Source organism: Perca fluviatilis, chromosome 24 (genome assembly GCF_010015445.1).
Source record: "Perca fluviatilis chromosome 24, GENO_Pfluv_1.0, whole genome shotgun sequence".
Lineage (NCBI taxonomy): Eukaryota > Metazoa > Chordata > Actinopteri > Perciformes > Percidae > Perca > Perca fluviatilis.
The window spans coordinates 16,311,744-16,326,051 of NC_053135.1; positions in this window are offsets into that span (position 1 = coordinate 16,311,744).

A 14,308-nucleotide genomic window follows, 5' to 3' on the forward strand; every position below is an offset into this window, starting at 1 on the left:
GTGGCGACAACGCGTTAGAATTCCTGTATGGATAGCCAAAAGGGTCATAATACATCACAATTCTCATGTGTTCTTGGCGCCACCTGGCGTTTAATAAACACCACCACACGTCTAATAAACGCCACCACGCATGTGACGTCACCAGGCGTTAGACACCTATAAGTTAAGAAGGAGGTCAGGCAACACTAATGAAGCACTGATCTCTTTTGCAGCTTGTTTGAGTAGCCTAAAGAAAATAGTATTCACATTGGGTGTTATTTTAGCTTTTATTTATTATTTCTACATATCATTATATGTTCAAATATGTGAACTAGATTATAGTTATAGCATTTATAAAGCATTCATTTGTTCTTGTTGACTGGGCTAAACCAGTTTGCCTACTGTTTCTCTAACATTCCTGAGGCACTGATCTCCTTTGCTGTTTGTTTGAGAAGCCGAAAGAAAATCCCCAGTATGCACTTGGGTGTTATTTTACTATTTATTTATTATTTATACACATGGCTGTATATTAAAATATGTGGAGTATAGTTATATCATGTAAAAAGCATTTATTTGTTCTTGTTGACTGAGCTAAAGCAGTTTGCCTACTGTTGCTCTAACATTACTGAGGGTGGCAGCAGAGGACAATATATAAATGATTCCCTCTAATAAACTATGGTCATGTAAAGCATGGGATTTTTTCTATTTCAAAGAATCCATTCAAGTTTTTGTTTAATTGTTTAATCTAATCTATTTTATTTCAATTGAAATTTTATTTTATTGTAAGATTACAACATGAGCACAAACTAAAGCCTGCAATTTTAAGTTTTTGAATTCAACAAAGTAACCTACAGCAAAGTATGGTGTTCATGATGTGGTGGAAGCAAGCCATCTAGCTTCCTGAACTGAATAGTTGTGTCCCATTGCAGAATAAAATACTTACAAATGTCTCATCCATCTTGACTCCTGTGTCATATATGAGTCAGTTCAAAGGTTAACAGAGTGGTCAAATTACTAGCACAGGTGTAAATATGTCTGAATAACACACATCTCAATGCTGACTTCACAGCAAAAACGTCAGTGTTATTTCAACTCCCATAGTGTCAAATTTAACACTTTCCCTGAGTTTATATAATCCTCACCAGGTCAGAGTTAAATTAACACTTTGGACAGTGTTAATATTTTAACTCCATAATAGTGTTAAAAATGTAACACTCAGAGTGTTGTTTTTTTAACACATTTAAGAGTTTTTTTTCACTAAACTGGTGTTATTCCTTTTCACTGAGGGTGTTAATTTCTAACATTCACAGTGTTATTTTATGACACATTTTCGGTGCAACATCCTCACCTAGTTGTGCCAACTTTGCATTGCAACAGTGTGCTAGAGACAATGTGGATGGATTTAGCCCTGAAGCAATTTCTTCTGTGCTAAGAAATTTTTATGTGGACGATTGCCTAAAATCAGTTGAGAACGAAGAGGAAGCACTTGAACTCGCTCGTGAACTCATTGTCCTGTGTGGTAAGGGTGGCTTTAAGTTAAACAAATGGGTCAGCAACAACAGAACTTTACTCCTGTCACTACCTGAAGAAAGTAGATCAAAGGAAATCAAGGATCTGGATTTTGATCGAGACATTCTGTCGAGAGGGCTCTGGGTGTACAATGGTGTACTGAGGAGGACTGCTTCCAATTTAAGCTTAATCTACCGGACAAACCACTTACCCGGAGAGGTATTTTGTCTACTGTTAGCTCCATTTACGACCCACTGGGTATGCTGGCTCCTGTCATCCTCCCTGCTAAGCAAATCTTACAAACACTAACTGGATTGAGACTCGGATGGGATGAAAGCATCCCCGAAGAACACCTTAAAAAATGGACCAGCTGGGTAAACGACTTGTATCTGTTAAGAGACTACAAGGTTAAGAGATGTATCAAGCCGCATGACTTTGGGCATCCAGTATCAGCACAACTTCACCACTTTGGAGATGCAAGCGAAAGTGGTTATGGTACAGTCTCCTATCTGCGAATGGTGAACAAAGCCAACACGGTTTGTTGTTCTTTCATCATAGGTAAGGCTAGAGTGGCTCCACTCAAACCTTTGACCATTCCAAGAATGGAACTTACGGCGGCCACTGTAGCTGTACGGATAGACCGGATGATGCAGGAAGAAATGGAGCTCTCACTTGAACCATCTGTGTTTTGGACTGACAGCACATCTCTCCTAAAATATATAAACAATGAAACCTCAAGATTCACAACCTTTGTCGCAAACAGAGTCGCAGTTATTCGATCTGCTTCAGAGGATTCCCAGTGGAGGTACGTGAACGGTTACATGAATCCAGCTGATTGTGTATCAAGAGGCATCACCGCAAGTCGCTTCATGAGAGATGAAGTCTGGTTGTCAGGGCCAGAGTTCCTCCGTCTCCCTGAGCCTCAGTGGCCTAAAGTTCCAGAGTTGCGCCTCACAGCCAGCGACCCTGATGTGAAAGTACTTGCGGTTACTGTTACCACCAAGGAGGATTGCACAGACACAGTCAACAAGTTGCTCACGTACTACTCCCAGTGGCATCGCCTCAAAAGAGCTGTCGCGTGGATGCTACGTTTCAAAGCCTGGCTCAACGCTCGCAAAAACACAGGTCTGGATAAAAAGGAGATAAAATGTGACAAAGGATCTCTCTCTGATGAAAACCTGCAGGAAGCGGAAAATGCAATCATTCAGTTTTGTCAGTCAGTATCGTTTAGGGAGGAGCTGACTGCACTAAAGAAAGGACTTTTAGTAAAAAAGATCAGCCATCTTTACAAACTCTCCTCTATTCTTCAGAACAACTTGATAAGATTGGGCAGTAGGTTGTCGAAATCTGCTGTGCCATCCGAAGCTAAACACCCAGCTATCCTACCCACGAACCATCATGCGACTTTACTCCTTATCAGGTATGTTCACGAGAACATAGGGCACAGTGGAAGGAATTACACTCACTCCCGTTTGAGGCAGAAATATTGGATTCCGTCAAGAAATGCTGCCATCAGAAAGGTCATCTCAAAATGTGTGACCTGCAAAAGACTCAGTGGACTGAAAGGTGAACGATTCATGGCGGACCTCTACATCGTATTTGGAGCTAACAAGGAGAATTTCTGTTTTGCTACGGTTTAATTTGAGGAAGTTATGAGTGAACCAGGTTATAACTTTTAACTATAATTTGGTATATTGTCTAGAGGTAGTATATTTTGAGTTTAATACAGCAATGTATGAGTTTCTATTTGCAACATAATTTAAGTGTACGGTTTCTTATTAGCATCTAACTGTGACCAAATAACTTATTGTTTTGGTCTATTTTCATGGAAGGTAAGGCTTATTATATCTTATTTATGTACTAATTACAGAATCATTTAGGCTTTTGGCCATTAACCCATTTCAACCCATCGGTCACAATTGTGACCGAAAAAAATATATATATTTATAAGCCTCTAAAAATTTTACTAGGGAATTTCCCAACACTCTTTCAGTAAATATTGAAATAATAGAGTGTTTCAATGAAATGTGTGCAGTGTCAAATGTTTTGAGTAAATTGTCACATGACCAGAGCTGTTTACTTCCTGGTTGCACCTTGTGAAGAGGATGGCTGCCTCAAAGCTCCCAAATAAAAGGTTGGTAAAGTATGTTAAAATAATCATAGGAAAAAGATTTTTTGTACACATGCTCTTTAAGTTGTCTAGTTATGATATATACATTTGTAATTATTCAAATGTGTTTGGTGTGTTTGCAGAATGAGTAAACATGTTAACGGTCACAATAGTGACCGGTGGGATAGAATGTTGTATCTAGATGCACACATACTTCTATACAAACAAAAGTCTTGTCGTATCTTACCTACATTTTTTCTTTATTTTAGATTTACTTTAAGTGAAGTCCTTGACATGTTGGATCTAGGTGACGGCCCAGACAAGGCATGCAACATTGCAATCATACCTCAAAATGAGAAAGATGCCATTATAAGTGATTGTGATAGTGATGGGTCAGATATGGCCTATGAGGGGGAGATGGGCCATTTGCCAGCCAGGATTTTAAATGCACATGCTGAACTGTTGGAGACAGATGATGACCGGAACAAAACTGAGTATGAGCTCCCCCCCCCCCCACCAGCCCTCCCTTACCACGTGTCACCACAGAACATGGAGAGTACAGGGCTGCTATAAGGCGTACCAGGCAACCAGAAGAGCCAACCTCTTCTTCACCACCGTCTACTGTTGAAGAGCCAAGCTCTTCTAGCCACCAAAGAAATAAGACTGAAGAGCATCCAACGTCCTCACACCAACTGACTGGCCAGTCTGAGAAACCTCCAAGATATCCTAGCCGCCAGAGAAATAAGTCTAAAGACACTCCAAGGTCCTCTGAATGCAAGAATGGCCAGTCTGAGGAACCTTCAAGGTCTTCTAACCGCCAGAGAAGCAAGTCCAATAAAACCTTAAGGTCCTCTAACTGCCAAAATCGTGGGTCTGACGAACCTTCTAGCGGGTCTTCTAGCCACCAGAGGGGCCAGCCAGAAGGGCCATGGGTGTTCAAACGATCAAAGAGGCCAACCACTGTTAGCTTTCCTGAATACAAAGTATACAGCCCAAATGCTGCTGAATGTGTCAAACAGGGCTGTCCTGATACAATGGATGTTTTCATCCTAATGTATCCATCAACGATAAATGAGGACTCTTCTTGATGGTATACTCAAGAGGGTACATCGTTCCTCAAGTTTTTATGTTCAATGTGAATGAAGTACATGACTGTAATGTACATTTTCTAGTGAATGTTGCACTAAAATGTTATGCCAACATTACAATATTGCACAAGTACAATTTAAAATGTTTTATTTTAGTTACAAATAAATGCTACATGTAATGCTGTTGCTTCTCCGTGAACCATCACCTTATCGTGGTGGAGAGGTTTGTGTGTCTCTGTGAACCTGAGGGCTGTGTTGTCTGGAGCTTTGTGCTCCTGGTAGGGTCTCCCAAGGCAAAGTGGTCTCAGGTGAGGGGCCAGACAAAGAATGGTTCAAAAACCCCAATGGAAAAACAAGGTAGAAATGGAGTGACCCTGCCCGGAGGAAGCCCGGGGCCCCCGTCTGGAGCCAGGCCGGGCCCGTACGGGGGCGGGCGGCCCGAGCGCCTGGCGGGCCGGGTTTGCCACGGAGCCCGGCCGGGCACAGCTCGAACAAACTACGTGGCTCCCATCTCTCCAGCCCATGGGCCCACCACCTGTGGGAGGAACCGCTGGGGTCGGTGCGCTGCCACATGGGTGGCAGTGAAGGTCAGGGGCCTCGACGGACCAGACCCGGGCAGCAGACGCTGGCTCTGGGGACGTGGAACGTCACCTCTCTGTGGGGAAGGAGCCGAACTGAGTGCGGGAGGTGGAGCGCTACCGGTTAGATCTGGTGGGGCTTACCTCTACGCACAGTCTGGTTCTGGAACCGTACTCATGGATAGGGGTTGGACTCTTTTCTTCTCCGGAGTTGCTCAGGGTGTGCGCGGCGGGTGTGGGGATACTAACAAGCCCCCGGCTGAGCGCCGCTACGTTAGAGTTTACCCGGTGGACGAGAGGGTCGCCTCCCTCCGCCTGCGGGTTGTGGGGAAAACTCTGACTGTTGTTTGTGCATATGCACCAAACAGGAGTTCGGAGTATTGCCGCCTTCTTAGAGACCTTGAGTGGAGTCCTGCATGGGGGCCAGTGGGGGACTCCATTGTTCTGCTGGGGGACTTCAACGCACGTGGGCAATGATGGAGACACCTGGGAGGCGTGATTGGGAGGAACGGCCTCCCTGATCTAAACCAGAGTGGTTGTTTGTTGTTGGACTTCTGTGCTAGTCATGGATTGTCTATAACGAACACCATGTTCGAACATAGGGATGCTCATAAGTGTACCTGGTACCAGAGCACCCTAGGCCGAAGGTCAATGATTGATTTTATAATCGTTTCATCTGATCTGAGGCCGTATGTTTTGGACACTCGGGTGAAGAGAGGGGCAGAGCTGTCAACCGATCACCATCTGGTGGTGAGTTGGGTCAGGGGTGGGGGAAGACTCTGGACAGACCTGGTAAGCCCAAACGTGTAGTGCGGGTAAATTGGGAACGTCTGGAGGAGGCCCCTGTCCAACGGACTTTCAACTCGCACCTCCGGCGGAGCTTTTCGTGCATCCCTGTGGAGGCTGGGGGCATTGAACCCGAGTGGACAATGTTCAAAGTTTCCATTGCTGAAGCTGCGGCGAGGAGCTGTGGTCTTAGGGTCTTAGGTGCCTCAAGGGGCGGTAACCCACGAACACCGTGGTGGACACCGGTGGTCAGGGAAGCCGTCCGACTGAAGGAGTCTTTCCGGTATATGTTATCCCAGAGGACTCCGGAGGCAGTTGCAGGGCACCGAAGGGCCCGAAGGGCTGCAGCCTCTGCCGTGAAAGAGGCAAAGCAGCGGGTGTGGGAGAAGTTTGGAGAAGACATGGAGAAGGACTTTCGGTCGGCACCAAAGTGCTTCTGGAAAACTGTTCGCCACCTCAGGAGGGGGAAGCGGGGAACCATCCAAGCTGTGTACAGTAAGGATGGGACACTGTTGACCTCAACTGAGGAGGTAATAGGGCGTTGGAAGGAGCATTTTGAGGAACTCCTGAATCCGACTAATACGCCCTCTATGTTAGAGGCAGAGCTGGAGGATGACAGGGGATTGTCGTCGATTTCCCGGGCGGAAGTCACTGATGTAGTCAAACAACTCCACAGTGGCAAAGCCCCGGGGATTGATGAGATCCGTCCAGAAATGCTCAAGGCTCTGGGTGTGGAGGGGCTGTCCTGGTTGACACGTCTGGGACAGTGCCAAAGGAGTGGCAGACTGGGGTGGTGGTTCCCCTTTTTAAAAAGGGGGACCAGAGGGTGTGTGCCAATTACAGGGGTATCACACTTCTCAGCCTCCCTGGTAAAGTCTACTCCAAGGTGCTGGAAAGGAGGGTTCGGCCGATAGTGAACCTCAGGTTGAGGAGGAACAATGCGGATTCCGTCCTGGTCGGTGGAACAACGGACCAGCTCTTCACTCTCGCAAGGATCCTGGAGGGGGCCTGGGAGTATGCCTAACCGGTCTACATGTGTTTTGTGGATTTGGAGAAGGCTATGACCGGGTCCCCGGGAGATACTGTGGGAGGTGCTGCGGGAGTATGGGGTGAGGGGTCTCTACTCAGGGCCATCCAATCTCTGTACGACCAAAGTGAGAGCTGTGTCCGGGTTCTCGGCAGTAAGTCGGTTCGTTTCAGGTGAGGGTTGGCCTCCGCCAGGGCGCCGCTTTGTCACCAATCCTGTTTGTAATATTTATGGACAGGATATCGAGGCGTAGTCGGGGTGGGGAGGGGGTTGCAGTTCGGTGGGCTGGGGATCTCACCGCTGCTGATGGCATCATCGGCCTGCGACCTTCAGCACTCACTGGATCGGGTTCGCAGCGCAAGTGTGAAGCGGTTGGGATGAGGATCAGCACCTCTAAATCGGGAGGCCATGGTTCTCAGCAGGAAACCGATGGAATGCCTTCTCCAGGTAGGGAATGAGTCCTTACCCCAAGTGAAGGAGTTCAAGTACCTTGGGGTTTTGTTCCCAAGTGAGGGGACAATGGAGCGGAGATTGGTCGGAGAATCGGCAGCGGAGGTGCGGTATTACATTCCATCTATCGCACCGTTGTGACGAAAAGAGAGCTGAGCCAGAAGGCAAAGCTCTCGATCTACCGGTCAGTTTTCGTTCCCACCCTCACCTATGGTCATGAAGGCTGGGTCATGACTGAAAGAACGAGATCCAGGGTACAAGCGGCCGAAATGGGTTTCCTCAGGAGGGTGGCTGGCGTCTCCCTTAGAGATAGGGTGAGAAGCTCAGTCATCCGTGAGGAGCTCGGAGTAGAGCCGCTGCTCCGCGCGTCGAAAGGAGCCAGTTGAGGTGGTTTGGGCATCTGGTAAGGATGCCCCTGGGTGCCTCCCCTAGGGAGGTGTTCCAGGCGATCCAGCTGGGAGGAGGCCTCGGGGAAGACCCAGGACTAGGTGGAGGGATTATATCTCCAACCTGGCCTGGGAACGCCTCGGGATCCCCCAGTCGGAGCTGGTCAATGTTGCTCGGGAAAGGGAAGTTTGGGGTCCCCTGCTGGAGCGGCTCCCCCCGCGACCCGACACCGGATAAGCGGACGAAGATGGATGGATGGATGGTAATGCTGTTGCAAGTTGTATTCAAATGAATACAAAATGTCTCAGTGTTCATACTGTGTAATGTGGAAAGTCCCAAGTTCTTGATTTAGTAAGTATTCTGTATTCTGTTTCAGTGATTGCTGTCAGAATACCCTTATTTTAATAAAAAAACAATTTGAGCAACGTTTAATTGAGAATACGCATATTATCCTACCGGTCACAATTGTGACCGGTAATAAAACACACTTTTTCATCTACTTTCCTTAATTTGTTTTTTTTTAATAATTCTTGATTATTTCAAAGGGTGGCTGATAACACATGATTTGCATATTTGCTTGTCTGTGAAAAATTTGGGCTTAAATGGGTTAATTAGGGCATAACTGTTTTTCTGTGTAATAAAAACATTATTTCTAGAGATGGTCTAATTTGATACAAAGTACGGCTTATTACGTTTTCTTAATGTACCGGAAAAGTAAGTGCGACAAAAATGGCTTTAAACAGTAATTCAAAAATAATAAGGAACTATCATAATTAAACAATGTGATTTAAGGTAAATGAAGTCACCTCTTTGGGGGCTAAACTTGAAAAGATCAAGAAAAAATAGCAAATGAAGTGACTTATGTTGTGTGAGACACAACACAATGAATAATAAAAGGAGTAGTTATAAAAGGAATTAAAGCTGCGAGCAGCGATGGACGGGCCCTCGTGCCTCTGCGCCCGTCAGGGTTACCGCCGGACGCCGCTCCTTGCGACCGTGCATTCGCGCGGCACTCAGACGCCGCAAACCGTCACCAATGAAAAGGGAACTCCCCGCCGAGTTCTACGTCATACGGTTCATTAGCTGTGAAAGGGGGCGTGGCTAAAGCATAGGGGGCGGGTCCAACCATCACCAATTAAAAATGAAGCCTCTGCTGAGATGAATGATACCTCACACAAGACTCTACCTTAAATGGGTCAGCATGTATGAAAGGGGTCGTGGCTTAAACATAGGGGACGGGCCAAACCATCACCAATGAAGAAGGAAGTCTCTGCTGAGTTCAATGATACCTCACACAAGTGTTTACATCAATCGGGCCATTAGTAATAAAAGGGGGCGTGGCTTGAACATAGGGGGCGGGCCAAACCCTCACCAATCAAGAAGGAAGTATCTGCTGAGTTCAATGATACCTCACACAAGGGTATACCTTAAACGGTTCAAATGTTATGAAAGGGGGCGTGGCTTATGCATAGGGGGCGGGCCAAACCATCACCAATAAAGAAGGAACTCTCTGCTGAGTTCAATGACACCTCACACAAGACTCTACCTTAAACGGTTCAAATGTTATGAAAGGGGGCGTGGCCTGAGTAAGTGGGCGTGGTCATATTTTAGGGGCCGGCTCAGTATCACACGTAGACCACACATTCTGAGTTTCATGCAAATCGGATGATGTTTGTCATATAAGGCACATTTCATGTTGCCAGCGGGGGGCACTATGACCAAAAGTCAATTTTGGCCTGTAGGTGTCCTCAGGCCTGGACCCTTGTCAATCGTGAGAAATTTCGGGCAGATACGACAACGTACACTCAAGTTACAACAACTTCTTTGTTCATCGCTAAACAGTCAAAATGGCCGCCACGCCACGCCCACACCGTCTGACGAAAAGTTTTTCTTTTAATAATAACTTTTCATCGTTAAGGTGTTGGGATGGTACAGACCAAGTTTGAAGTCCATCGGATGAAATCTCTAGGAGGAGTTTGTTAAAGTATAGCACCTTGACTTTTAGGCCTACTTCCTGTTGCCACTAGGGGGCGCTATGACTTTAAGTAAATATCGGCCTTTATTTGTCCTCAGGGTTTGACTCTTATGAATCCTGAAAAGTTTCGAGGTAATCTGACAACGTACACTCGAGTTACACCCACTTCCTGTTTCAGCGGCGAAACGCACAAAATGGCCGCCCCGCCACGGCCACGCCCTATGACGAAAAGTTTTTCTTTTAATAACTTTTCATCATTAAGGTGTTGGGATGGTACAGACCAAGTTTGAAGTCCATCGGATGAAATCTCTAGGAGGAGTTCGTTAAAGTATAGCACCTTGACTTTTAGGCCTACTTCCTGTTGCCACCAGGGGGGCGCTATGACTTTAAGTAAATATCGGCCTTTATTTGTCCTCAGGGTTGGACTCTTATAAATCCTGAAAAGTTTCGAGGTAATCGGACAACGTACACTCGAGTTACACCGACTTCCTGTTTCGGCGGCAAAACGCACAAAATGGCCGCCCTGCCACGGCCACGCCCTATGACGAAAAGTTTTTCTTTTAACAACTTTTCATCTTTGACATCTTAAGATGGCACAGACCGAGTTTGAAGTTGATCGGATGAAATCTCTAGGAGGAGTTCGTTAAAGTACGACATGTGGAAATGGCCAAAATCGCACTAATTTCGAACTTTGAAATCAAAATGGCGGACTTCCTGTTGGGTTTAGGGTATGGCTCTAATGAAGTTTTTTGTACATCGTGACATGTTACATATGTGTACCAAGTTTCGTGAGTCTACCTTAAACGCACTGCAGGGGCTCAATTTTCTTAACTTTCTAGGGGGCGCTAGCGAGCCATTTTTGTGCTCCTATTCCCGAAACCCTTAAAATACGTAAATTTTCACCCGACTTGATGCGACCGCCAAATTTGGTGAGTTTTTGAATATATTAAGCCCCTCAAAAAGCCAATTCATTTGACGGAAGAAAGAAAGAAAGAATAGAAAGAAAGAAAGAATAATAATTCCTTCAGTTTCAATAGGGCCTTCGCCGCTGTCGGCGCTCGGGCTCTAATAACTACACCCAAAATGAACATACCAATAACTAGTAAAAGTGCACATAACTAGCAAATTCCCTTTTGTACAAAGTTACATAGACAGCATGTATATTCAAAAGCATTTTATTCACAGAATGAATAAAGCACAAGTAAAATACACAATATCAGACTCAACTAATAGATTGAAGCTAAAAGGAGCAAAAGGATGCTTGTGTGTGTGCAAGTTGTAGAGACAAAGACGAAATGGGAGAGCTGTGACCGGATTAGGGAATCGAGGATGGCCGCTTCTTTGTTAAGGCCTTCTTTGTCGAATTTATATTTGAAAAACATCCTTCAAGCCGAGAAAAGCTATTTTAAAACCAGTGACGTCACTACAATGTAAACTCTATGGGCCCAGCAGGAACTTGCAGTCGGGGCCAGCAGGAAAAACACTGCTGCGCATAGTCAGTGGGTCGCATCTCGTACAAGTAAACCCAGAAGCTTAGAAACTTTTTTTTGGTGAATATGGCACTGAACAACTCTCATAGGAATTAATGGGGCTTCACCTCGAACATTGTATCAAGGTCTTTAAATACATCCATCAGAATCAGAAAAGGTTTTATTGCCACAATAGATCTCAACAGTCCCGGCCACAGCGGCCACAGAAGTAAAAATACAATGCAATTTCTTCATTGACAAATTGGAGTATAAACCATAAAATAGTAATCGTCGATGGTAGACTTAAAACCAGCTACGACATGACTAAGCGATTGTATATGCGCATATGGATGCCAAAATTTCATGGTGCACCAACATTGTTTTGAGTCTTTTATTCGCGGTGTCATGGATAAGTACTTCATTACCCACAATTCTGAACAATCCCACAGTGATGCCTCTGACTGGTGGAACTCAGGCCACAACTGACGTAACGGCTGTTTTAATGGTTTTATTTTGAGGGCCTTTTAAAGTTATTTCATGCTGTCTCAGCTAGCTGAATTAGCTGTTAGCTAAACTAACATTAGCTTCCTTTATTCAGTGGTGCGCAGTGGTTTATTGGATGAGTAGTTCTTTCGCTCGATGATGAAAATATGTACACAGTCTTTTACCTTTGACTTTTTTTGGATTTCTGTTCGTTTTTTTCACTTGAAATGATATGTTGTATGCTTATGAGTCACGTTGTTGCTGATTAGCCTAAGGAATGGTCTAAAACTCTTTATATACGGATTTTTCCAGACGTCAATGGGAGAAATGAATGGGAAATTTACTTCCGGAACCCAAGGTCTCTCGGAGGAGGGACGGGACTGTTGAGCTCTAGAAGTACACCTATGTGGAATTTGCCTTGGTGAAAGGTGCATACATAAACAACCAGAGATGGGAAGTAACGAAGTACAAATACTTCGTTACTGTACTTAAGTAGATTTTTCGGATATTTCTACTTTACTATTTTTTTTTGTGGCGACTTTTTACTTTTACTCCTTACATTTTAACACGAATATCGGTACTTTCTACTCCTTACATTTTTAAAATTGGCTCGTTACTTTAGTTTTGTACAAGAGGTCGTAATGTCGGAGAATAGCGCGGACACCGACCACACCGCGAACTGGCGCGGGCGCGGCCACAGAAAAAAGTGAGAAAAAGAAAGAGAGACTGCTGTCCGGAGGATAATCAGTTGAGATGGTGTGTGTGCGTCCTTGAGAACTGTAAGTAGTATAATTTATGTTGTCAGTTCATTTAAGCCTGTTGTTGTATTGGTCTATAGTTCATGTACAGTTAAAGTAGGTTAGCTAGTGATTTAGTTGTTTGTGTTCTTCACCTGTTAGCTAGGTTTCACGTTGCTTGTAAAGCATCAAAAGAAAGAAGTTGTCTCTGTCCGTGTTTTACAGACACACCTGGGGGGGCGAAGTTTGAAACCAGCATCAGCTTTAAATACGGTCCTAATCTAGTCCTCACTAGCAAGTTTCAAATAATTTCACTGGAGTTACCGTTATTATTTTTCACTTGATCAATACCGAATTCAATCTAACAGGATGGGAATATACTGTAGGCTACGTTGCATGTAACGCACCACTACAAGACGACTCGACAGATTCGGCGCATTCTGCATTCATTTGCAGCAAATAATTGCAGCTTGATGGTGGTAACGTTAGCACTAGTAGTATGGACGGCGACATGATTGAAAATGAAGAAAACAGAGATCCCAGAGATTAGGCAGACAAGCAGCAAGACATTCCCAATCATCCCTGGTCTTATCTGAGAGAGATGTTTGAGATAGGCTAGGAGGCATCAAGTATGACTCCTGGCCAATGTGCTGTGTAACTCTAAAAGTATGGGGAACTTCTTAATTAATCTATGTTTAGTAATACATATTGTATCCTTTATTTTCTTTCTATATTTGAGCACACACACATACATGTAGATTCCTTTAAATGTCAAGGGGACAATTAAAAAAGAGAAACTGGATCTGTGAATTCTCACAGAATCACAGTTGAATTCATATCTTGCTACTCAGTCAGAATCTTATTAAGCTGGAGTCCCAGTCTCTGTCACAATAATCATATATGTGATGTTTGGCAGACATCCATTTAAAATGTAGACAATGGCATATAAAGAGCCTGGTTTTTATGTCCACTGAAGTTTCTCATCTTGCACTCTAGTAACGTGTGTGGCCCAGGTAGCTTTTCATAAAAAGTGGTTGTCATTCGCAAGGCTACTTTTACTTTTATACTTTAAGTACATTTCAAAGCCTGTACTTTGTTACTTTTACTTAAGTAAAGAAGTTATATCAGTACTTCTACTTTTACCAGAGTATTTTTTAACACAAGTATCTGTACTTCTACTTAAGTACGGGAAGTGAGTACTTTTGCCATCTCTGTAAACAACCATACATATTAAACATTAAAATAAAATATTAAGAGGGACTTGAGTCTCCTCACGGCCCGCTCTACCTGAGTCAAATCAAAGGGTGTACAGCAAGAGGTTTGCTTACTATTAAAGTGTGCATGTCTGGAAGTTAATGTGTAAATGAATGTGCCAGGTTAGAAAAGAGGCTAGTTAGTTACATGCAAGACTGTGTTGATGTGAGGCCTGAATTAACATCAACTTAGTGTGTCTGTCCAATAAATTGACTAAAACAAACATTACAAAAATATATAGGTCTGGTTGGCATTAAATCAAATCAATACATATGTACATTAACAGAAGTTATAAAACAGTTTTGCTTATCCGCTGCTGCTATGCTAATGCTACCATAGCACTACCACAGAAAGAAATCCTTTGTTATCTGGCAGTTTCATCTTTGTGAGAAAGCCAGGCTGGGAGAATTGTAGTTCTGAGGTCAAATGATGCACTCTCTGTTGTGCTTTATCCCAATCCTGCAGGACTGAAGCGG